Source organism: Scyliorhinus canicula, chromosome 17 (assembly GCF_902713615.1).
Source record: "Scyliorhinus canicula chromosome 17, sScyCan1.1, whole genome shotgun sequence".
Classification (NCBI taxonomy): domain Eukaryota; kingdom Metazoa; phylum Chordata; class Chondrichthyes; order Carcharhiniformes; family Scyliorhinidae; genus Scyliorhinus; species Scyliorhinus canicula.
This window is the reverse complement of record NC_052162.1, coordinates 23,941,178-23,952,227: the sequence shown is the minus strand read 5'-3', so window position 1 is coordinate 23,952,227 and position 11,050 is coordinate 23,941,178. Positions and strand designations below refer to the sequence as shown.

At 46.8% G+C, this 11,050-nt stretch overlaps 1 long non-coding RNA gene across 1 annotated transcript in view; it reads left to right on the top strand.

Moving 5' to 3' along the window:
* Positions 1-4,118: 4,118 nt before the first annotated feature.
* Positions 4,119-11,050, top strand: part of LOC119952422 — a 49,443-nt gene continuing 42,511 nt past the window's right edge. The window contains exon 1 of the long non-coding RNA XR_005457851.1: positions 4,119-4,353. This is a non-coding gene — a long non-coding RNA (uncharacterized LOC119952422). The remainder of the gene's footprint in view (positions 4,354-11,050) is intronic.

Genomic DNA, 11,050 nt, shown 5'->3' with positions numbered 1-11,050 from the left:
CAGATCATTCAGTACATGGAAGAAAAGGGAATTGAACAAAATTCAAGAAAATACATGAGAATACATAATAGGGTAACACAAGATATACAATGTAACTACATAAGCATTGACATCGGATGAAGCATACAGGGTATAGTGTTAATGAGGTCAGTCAATAAGAGGGTCATTTAGGAGTCTGGTGACAGGTTTAGGAGTGGCTGTTTTTGAGTCTGTTTGTGCGTGTTCTCAGACTTCTGTATCTCCTGCCCGATGGAAGAAGTTGGAAAAGTGAGTAAGCCGGGTGGGAGGGATCCTTGATTATGCTGCCCGCTTTCCCCCGGCAGCGGGAGGTGTAGATGGAGTCCATGGATGGGAGGCAGGTTTGTGGGATGGACTGGGCAGTTTGGGACTTCCATTTGGTGCCCAAGCCTGTGAGAAACCCAAGACCATTATGTGCACACTTTCGGGACTATGTCAAGGCCTTGGATATGGTGGAGGAAATTTACTGGAATGGTGCGGGAATGAGGGACTTCAGTAATCTTGGGAAATGTAAGAACCTGGGATTGTTCTCCTTACGAGGTGCTCAAAAATACGTAGCTTTGTCTGAGCAGATTGGAAGGAACTGTTTCCACTGGCAACTGGTTCCATTGGTAACCCATGGAAACAGGTTTATGGTAATTGATAAAAGAATTAGAAAGGAGACTAGGAGGAATATTTTTACGTGGCTGGAAAGAATTGTCTGAAAGTGTGGTGGAAGCAAATTCAATAGCACCTTACAAAAGGAAATTGGAAAAATACTTGAAGGGTATAAGTTGCAGTGTTATGGGTGAAGGAGGGGAAGAGTGGGAAAAATTTAAATTCTTTCAAAGAATCTACACATGAATAATGGCCTCTTCCTGTGTTGTTTCACTCTCTGAATTAACCTCAACATCCATGTTCCAGAATTCAGAAAGATTTGTTAATAATTCTGATCTTGTCAGAAGAGACAATCTGCTGGAGAATTTGGGAATGTTTTGTGAGGAAACTACTGGATATCACAATGATACCTCCATTCCTGCAACAACATAAGGACATAACAAGGTTAGCCCATTCAACGCTCTTAAGCCTGTTCCACCATTGATGTGCCATCAATTGTACGTGAGGCGAGTGCTTTACCAAAGTCAGGCTTTAATAGACTAGAACGCAGCTCTGCGATCGTCTACAATGGAAAGGACGATCGTCAGGCGTCTGACCTCGTTAATGGAGGTAATCAGCCAATCGGTCGAGAGGCACATGACCGACCAGGGCCAATGGTAAGCCGACGTTCTGGCCCAATGGCAGACAGGTATGCAGATCATATCACCACAACCATTCAATTAGATCACAGCTGATCTGTGTATCAACTTCATTTATCTGTCTTTCTCTGTATCCCTTGGTATCCTACCTAATAAAAAAAACTATCGCTCTTAGTCTGAAAATTTCAATTGACCCGGCAGCCATAGCCTTTTGGGGAGAGTCCTAGATTTCCATGACACTTGTATGCAAAGACATCTTGCTGATTTCATTTTTATAGGGCCTGGCTCTAATGTTAAGATTTGTCCTAGTCTGGATTCCATCTGCTGGAGAAAATAGTTTCTCTGTACCTACCCTTTCCTTTATCTTTTTAATGATCTTGTTTAGATTAACACTGAACTTTCTAAACGCACAGGGATACAAACCAAATTAATGCAATCTGTTCAAAATATAACTCTTTGAGACCTGGAATCATGCTGGTGAATCTGTGTTGCATCCCTCTGAGAACAGTATGCCCAAGGTTCGGTGCCCAAAACGGAAATAATAATAATAATCTTTATTATTGTCACAAGTAGGCTTACATTAACACTGCAATGAAGTTACTGTAAAAATCCCCAGTCGCCACACTCCAGCGCCTGTTCGGGTACACGGAGGGAGAATTCAGAATGTCCAATTCACCTAACAAGCACGTCTTTCGGGACTTGTGGGAGGAAACCGGAGCACCTGGAGGAAACCCACGCAGACACGGGGAGAACATGCAGACTCCACACAGATAGTATGGGAATCAAACCTGGGACCCTGGTGCTGTGAAGCAACCGTGCTAACCACTGTGGTACAATGCCACCCATTATTATTATTACTATTGCACCGTACAGATGGGGGCGGGATCCTCCCATTCGGCGGCAAAGTGCCCACGCCGTCGGAAACGCCGTCGCCCATCCGCACCCCCAGCTAAAATGTCAGGGTGGAGAACCCGCCCATTATCCTGACACCAGCGGCTCCAGAACAATTTAAAGCAAGGAGCAATGTTCATTGTTTTCAGGTGAGGCGTCCACTCTGTTCTTGGGAGGGAGGCCTACTTTAGAGTAGCCCCAGCAGCACAGCCGGGTGTGGTGGCTACAACTGCAAGTACAGACAGCCCCACCACACTGAGGAGAACCGGTACGTCCGGGTGGGAGCAGAAGGGAGCCGGGTTCAAGATTTGAATCATAAGATCATAGAATCATAGAATGTACAGTGCAGAAAGAGGCCATTCGGCCCATCGAGTCTGCACCAGCCCTTGGAAAGAGCACCCCACTTAAGCCCATGTCTCCACCCTATCCCCATTACCCACTAACCCCACCTAACCTTTATGGACACTAAGGGCAATTTATCATGGCCAATCCACCTAACCTGCACGTCTTTGGAAACCAGAGCACCCGGAGGAAACCCACGCAGACAGGGGGAGAATATGCAGACTCCGCACAGACAGTGACCCAGCGGGGAATCGAACCTGGGATCCTGGAGCTGTGAAACAACTGTGCTAACAACTGTGCTACTGTGCTGCCCTTTGCTACCGTGCTGCCCTTATGTATTCTTTCACAGGATATGGGTATGGCTGGCTAGGCCAGCATTTATTATCCATCTCTAATTGCCCTGGAGAAGGTGGTGGCAAGCTGCCTTCTTAAATTGTTGACCTTTGGGTGGGGGCCTCTTATGGACTTCGGGGCACAGGAGTTCCCTGCCCTTGCCTGACACCAGAATGCACAACTACAGCTGTCAGGCAATCCGCATGGTGTGTTTGCACTCCTGCTCTACTCATCAAATCTCCTCCACCCCATGTAAAATGTCAGCTAGATAGGGAACAGGTGGTGGGTTATGGGAATTAAAGCCACCCGCCTTCAAGCCCCCCAATGGGGGAGTGTAAAACCCAGTCGGCGTGATTTGGGTTAATCAAGTTTAGATTTTTAATGTCGGCAGATAACAGGAAGAATGGAAAACTTAGATTATTCAGGGGATTCCATAAGGATACAAAGAGGTAGACATATATTTAAGGCAGTACTGGCTCAGAATTTCCTATTTATAACCATTTCTTTATTCTGCCTTTATTCTACATTGGTCAATGGCTTTGGAGTCAAGCATTTCAGGCAGAGTAGCGATATTCATTGACCATAAAGGAACATCAGGTATCTGAATATACACTCAACACTAAATTTCATTTTTCTTTCATTCAGGGAACACATTTCTGACCATTTTATATTTTTCAACTGGTAAGTACTGACAGTTAATAAATATTAGCTTTATAGGTTATGATCTACCCCTATGTTCCCTGCAGCAAATTCTAATTAAAAAAACAGGACTTATTGGCGTACATTAATAATGTTGATATTGAAATGAAATGAAAATCGCTTATTGTCACGAGTAGGCTTCAAATTAAGTTACTGTGAAAAGCCCCTAGTCGCAACATTCCGGCGCCTGTTCAGGGAGGCTGTTACAGGAATCGAACCGTGCTGCTGGCTTACCTTGGTCTGCTTTCAAAGCCAGCGATTTAGCCCTGTGAGCTAAACAGCCCCTATTGGCATGCAAAATCTGTGTATGTGATATTGATTTTACAATTGCAAGAAACAATTTGTAATTTGTCTGAGCTAAATTTTTTAACTTTTAAGATTTCTGTCTTGCGAGATAGATTCAGCTTATCAGGCATTAACTCGCAAGGTTAAATGGAGTATTTCTTTCCTACAACAAGCTAGCAGCCGAGAAAAGCAGGGAGGTCATTTTGTGCAATATGTAACATCACGTGCCATTGTGAGACGATCACTCACTGTGACACCTAAGGGACCAGGTATCATTCCATTCCATTTACCCAGTTCAAGGTTTAGCCAAGACAAGTGGGTGGGTGGGAGCCTTATGTCCCCACATCATGCAGAGAAGTAACTTTGAAAAACAGCTTTGACGGGCTGAGTCCAGGATCCCACATAACTAGATTGGGGGTAGTGAGGGTGGGTATTGTTCTCTCTCTCTCAGCTGGGTAGAAGAATCTGTGTTCTAGCTGGCAACAACATTAACTTACCTGCATTTTGAAAGTCTGAACCAGATTAGCTTTGAGAAGCTTAGCTAGTGGAGGTGAGCCCATGTTTATTCAGTTGGTAAATTGCATCTTTATTGTTTTCCGTAACCAATTGGCATTGAGAAATTGATTGCACATGCACTGTGAAAAATCTACCGTTTGATGGGTGTATCTCATTACAGTAAAGTACAATTTCACCCTGTCTCCCTGGAAGGAAGATTCATGCAGTGGCACCTGCTATAATTCAGCAACTATAGGGTTGTCTTTTACTATTGCTGTGCTATGTTTTCATTTGCCCAGATATTGAGCAGAGAAAAAGTTCAGTTTGGATTGTAAGAGAGGATTGGATTGGATTTGTTTATTGTCACGTGTACCGAGGTACAGTGAAAAGTATTTTTGTGCAAGCAACTCAACAGATCATTCAGTACATGGAAGAAAGGGAATTAAACAAAATTCAAGAAAATACAAGAAAATACTTGAGAATACATAATAGGGCAACACAAGATATACAATGTAACTACATAAGATTTGGCATCGGTTGAAGCAAACAGGGTGTAGTGCTAATGAGGTCAGTCAATAAGAGGGTCCTTTAGGAGTCTGGTGACAGTGGGGAAGAAGCTGTTTTTGAGTCTGTTCGTGCGTGCTCTCAGACTTCTGTATCTCCTGCCCGATGGAAGAAGTTGGGAAAGTGAGTAAGCCGGGTGGGAGGGATCCTTGATTATGCTGCCCGCGTTCCCCCGGCAGCGGGAGGTGTAGATGGAGTCCATGGATGGGAGGCAGGTTTGTGTGATGGACTGGGCGGTATTCACGACTCTCTGAAGTTCCTTGCGGTCCTGGGCCGATCAGTTGCCATACCAGGCTGTGATGCAGCCCGATAGGATGCTTTCTATAGTGCATCTGTAAAAGTTGGTATGGGTTAATGTGGACATGCCGAATTTCCATAGTTTCCTGAGGAGGCAGGGTGCACTTATGGGAGGGACTGATAATGCTGAGCCCCAGGAATATCAAGTGTAAAAATATTAACATGGCTTTGTCTCTAAAGCTTCCTGCAGCTTTCTGGGTTAGAAGCTGGCTGCCCCTGCACTCAGTGCTTTACATAGCCAGCGCTGAGAACAGATGCTGCTACTTCCTCCTACAGCATGACCACAAAGTGTTCTGCTTTGGAACTAACAGCTATCACTTGCTGGATCCCATCCCCCAACAACAATTATAAAGAACAATCATTTTTAATAGTGAAGGACTATTTAATGTTCAGCATTCATGACTGTGTTACATTGCTATTATATTTAGGCTGTCCCAGTGAAGTAAGGGACTCGTTTTGTTCCTCCCTGTTTGTCCTGTGCAATGATTAGTACAGACAGCATGTTGGAGCTGACCTAATTTTACATCTTAAATGGCCCAGCCTATCCTCAAAACTGTTTGAAAATCGCATCCAGGGAATATTTCACAGATAGGTTTAAATGGATGGTATTTTATGGCAATATTTCATCTTTCGTTTGTAAATGTGTGACATGATGACAAAGTGCACTTCAATGTGCTATCATGCCACTTGTGCAATATAATCGCAATTTTTTTTTAATGTCTCAATTTCAGTGGGTAATTCAGTGCATTGTGAACACAGCAGCCCGCGCGCTTTCCTGTCGAGCTTCCACTTATCACTGACATCTTATCTGGCCCCACCGCCCCCTGACAGCCTCCCCAACAACAGTACAAATCTGCCCCTGTTTCCAGTTCCTGTTTCCAGGGCGGCACAGTAGCACAGTGGCTAGCACGGTTGCTTCACAGCGCCAGGGTCCCAGGTTCGCTTCCCGGCTTGGGTCACTGCCTGTGCAGAGTCTGCACGTTCTCCGCGTGTCTGCGTGGGTTTGCCCCGGGTGCTCCGGTTTCCTCCCACAAGTCCCAAAAGACGTGCTGTTAGCTGAATTGAACATTCTGAATTCTCCCTCTGTGTACCCGAACAGGCGCCGGAATGTGGCGACGAGGGGATTTTCACAGTAACTTATTGGCAGTGTTAATGTAAGCCTACTTGTGACAATAAAGGTTATTATTAGTTCTCTCCAGCTTTGACAAAGAGTCATCCAGCTGGAAATGTTAGCTCCCTTCTCGCTTCACAAGTGCTGTCACACCTCTGAGATTGTCCAGTATCTTCTGTTTTTGTTTGAGCTCCTGCATTGAGCACCTCTTCCAACATAGTCCTTGTTAAAAAACAACCTTCAAACACAGTAAGTTACCACGTATAACATATTGACCCTAAAGCTCTTCAGGACTGTAATTCTTATAGCTATGTAGGAATTGCGCCTGAGGCTGCCCTCCAGCACTGATCTGACTGGGCTTTGCGGTGTCAGTGGGAGGCCACCTCATCTGCACGGGCAAGGCATCTACAAGCATCACTTTGGACACATCTCCAGCACCTGACTGCTCAAGCCCCCTCCTAGGAGGTCCAATGCCTGCCTGTTTGAGGGGTTGAAGTTGCTGATATATCGCTTTAATTGAAGCTACTTGTTTGGATCCATAATCAAGGGGACCAAGTTCTAAATATTTAAAAAACAAAAATATTGGAGATCTTTGAGGCTTTTAACTGCTTGGTTGGCCCGAAGTCCATCACTGGGACTGGCGCAGCTCCCGTGGAATTTCAGGGCCAGTGTGTTATCCTGCATGTAAACAAAACAACTTCTCAATGTGTCGCTGCCTTTGAACAGATTGTAGGTTACCACATGTAACATATATTGGAGAATTACTACAGACTTCTTTTATTATTTTATTTTCGATGTTGCAAGCTCTATAGACTATCGTTGCCATGGTAACCAGGGATTTGTGCAAGGCTTTGCTTGAATAAATCATATTGCCAAGGGAATCATATTGGGAAATACAGCTTGTGCATGGAGAGTGGGAGAACAATTCCAAGTGTGTAGGAGGCGTAAGTGTGGGCACACAAGTGGGAGCATCACATTCAAACTGGAAGTGTTGGTAGATAGTATGTTGCCTCCAGTATTGCCACCAACTCAACACCTCTGCTTGACAGCTTAAGTGTTCAGCTTGGAAGAAATACACATAAGTTGTTGTCTCAGACAAAAGCAGTGCTGTACAAAAGTTAACAGCAATCACAAGTGCTGTGATGCGACCATCAATTCACTCGAGACAAGAGTAGAAGTAAACCGTGGCTTTAATCAACTTCGAACAGTGCCTGCCTGCGACTGATCCAATACTGAGAACCGCCTACAGGTCGACTGCTCTTTATACCTCCCTTCAAGGGGAGGAGCCATGGGCGGAGCCCATACATGCCCCAACATGTTCCCCTATGGATAATGCCATACAATGGCCCATAGGAGAAGACCACAAGGGCAACAGCATAGCCCAGGTACAAATACAAGGGCAACAGCACAGATACAAATACAATGGTGGATTATTGGCATAATACATTCACCACATGCTGAAACAGAAGTTGAAATATCAAATTACAAAATCTTTATTCACAAGATTTGGGCAATGGTGGCAGAGTCAGCATTTATTACCCATCCTAAGTTGACACACAATCAGTTGTAAAATGCTTTATAAGTTAAATACATTTGGGGAAAATTTCACACTTGTTTCTGCACAAAATTATGGTCCCACGCCTGCAAAATATCCAACTACTGCACAAACCTAATTTTTGTACTTTCTTTCCAGTCAGCTGCAAGACTATAGTTAAATCAAATAGTTCTGATAATGATTGAGAACTAATGACATTCATACAGTCTGGTGTGATCATGCCAGACCTAAAATTCAGCGGCGGGATTCTCCATTCCTAAGTGTTGGCACTGGCGCTGAATTTTTGGAGTTCCACAACAACGAAACTGGCGCCGCACCCAGACCGATTCAGCTATTGTTAAGGGACCAGCACTGGTGGCACCTGGAACAGAATCGATTTCAATGAGAAATGGTGCTGGCTTCACCGGATCCGAGATTGACACTCAGGAGGCTGACAAGCTGCAGCCGCATATACATACTTCACTCCCAACTCACACCACTTTGTGAGTTGCTTGGGCAATCAGAGCATCCCGTGTGGGTTGGCCCTGGCGCACACGTCATGTGGCTTCCCGTGCCTGCCTGGGCTCCATGTCCTCACTACCCTCCCACTCCCCCGCATGCTCCTCGTCCGACGAGGCCCAGTGTTCATTCTCCTCCTCCAGCACGTTGCCCCTCTGCTGCGTGATGTTGTGGAGTACACAGCAGGCCACCATGATGCGGGCCACGCTCTCAGAATCATACTAGGTCCCTCCAGAGTGGTCCAGGCACGTGAGCCGCATCTTCAGGAAGTCGAAGCACCACTCGATCACGCTCCTGGTTGCTGTTCTGGCGTTGTTGTAGCGGGTCTTACCATTGGTCTGTGGCCTTTGAATAGGGGTCATCAGCCACGACTGCAGTGGATAACCCCTGCCGCCCAGGAGCCAACCCCTCAGCTGGTGGGGTGGGGGGGGGGGGGGGGGGGGGGTCTCGAACATGTCAGGAATCGTCGAGTGTGCCAGGATGAACGCGTCATGCACACTGCCCAGGTATTGAATGCAGATGTGCATGATGCGCATCTGATGGTCACATATCAGCGCTTCTCTGTGTCCTACCTCCTCTCTCCCCCTCATCAGCCACAGAGCCGGATTTACCATTTTTAAAAGCACATGTGAGCTGCGCCGTCGGACTTGGCACATTGGAAAGGGAGAATCGTGGAGACCCCAGAATATACTGGGTCGGGCCTGCTAATGAAATGCAAACAATGTTTCCTGTACGTGCGTTCTGAAACGCATTGACGCCGCTGTCGGAGAATTGCGATTTGGCGTCAGAACGGTGCCCGCCACAATTTCGGCATCAGAACCAATTCGCAGCCTAATCACATTTCCCGATTTTGGCGTCAGCCAACGGAGAATCCCGCCCTGTGGCCCTCAATTTATAAATCAATGAAAGACATTGTGAATTGCCATTAGAAGTTTGAATAATTTATGAATATTCTTTGAACCTCAGGTTTACAATACAGTAGTGATTTATTTTATTGGACGTTACAAAAAACTGCAATAAGGATAAAACTGGGCAGAGAAGCTGACATCGACCTGGGCACCGGATTTGGACATGACGATGGTATACTCAGTCCAGTCATCTCTACAACAGCCTCCTCACCTATGCCAAACCTGGGGAAGTTGTCCAACAGACAAGTCAAATGAAAGCCTGGCTTATTCATTTGCACAGTATCGTACCTTCAGCCAATGCCCCAGACTCCCCCATCACCCCCTGGGTATGTACTATCCCACTGGCAGCACAGTGGTGGATGGGAGGAAGTGGCCTCGGAGTCTTCAACATTGACTCAAGACGCCATGAGGTCTCATAGCATCAGGTTAAACATTGGCATAGAAATATTGTGCTGATTAATATCTAATGCCCAACCTCAGCTGATTAAACCATTACTCCTCCATGTCAAACATCAATTGGAAGAAGAACTGAGGATAGCAAGGGCTCAGAGTGCACTTGGAGAATGAAGGGAGGCACTTCAATACTCATCACCAAGAATGGCTCAGTTGTACCACTCTAACCGAGCTGACCGACTCCTGCAGGACAAAGCTGTCACATTAAGTTGAGGTAAGATCACCTAACATGAGGTTTGGTTAAAAACCTACTTGATGTTGTCTGCATTTATTTACCTGTAGCAGATGCATCTGTCCATGAGTTTAAGTAGAAGTGACAACTGCACAGCCCTGACAGAAACAAGGCTCCATCAGTGCACTCATTCCATTGTGTTATATGGTGCTGCCACTGTGCTAAGTGGATTAGATTCAAAACAGATCCAGCATCTCAAAACTGAACATCCATGAGGTACTGTGGGTCATCAGCAGCAGTATAATCCCCGGGGAAACGGCCAGGTAGAGAGGGAGAATGGGACGGTTTGGAGGGCCGTCCAGCTGGCCCTACGGTCCAGAAACCTCCCAGCCGCTCGCTGGCAGCAGGTCCTCCCAGATGCACTGCACTTCATCCGGTCTCTACTGTGCACCGCCACAAATAACACACCCCATGAACGTGTTTTTACCTTCCCTAGGAAGTGCACATCCGGGGTGTCGCTCCTGACTTGGCTCGCAGCTCCAGGACCGGTTCTTCTACATAGGCATGTCCGACTCCACAAGGCGGACCCCTTGGTGGACAGGGTACACCTGCTCCACGCCAACCCCCGGTATGCCTATGTGGAGTTCCCCGACGGCCGCCAGGATACGGTCTCACTCAGGGACCTGGCACCATCAGGTTCCACTTCCACACACTTCCCCACCCACGCACCACCCTCCCCTCCCCCGGCGCTCCCAGCATTAGCCCCACCAGGTCCATCCCTCCTTCCCCTGCCCACGCTAGAGGACGAGGAAGATTTCGGCACGCTCCCGGAGTCATCCAACTACTGGCCAGCACCAACACCGCCAGCACCGACATCGTCGACGCCGGCACTGCCAGCACCGACATCGCCACCACCGCTACGTTGCTCCCAGCGAACCGTCAGACCACCGGACAGACTTAACCTCTGACGGGCACCAGACTACAAGATAGACATATTGTTTTCCCCCTCCCCTCTGTAAATTATTTGTAAATCTGTACATAGTTCCACACCACCCCCGTCGGACTCATTTTCAACAGGGGGTGAATGTGGTGATCCACTGTGTGCATCTGTATTAGGGGATGTAAGGTAGGACCTGCGCTACAGGTTCGCCGGTAGCCCCTGCCGGCTAGCTCCGCCCACAAGGAGCCGTATAA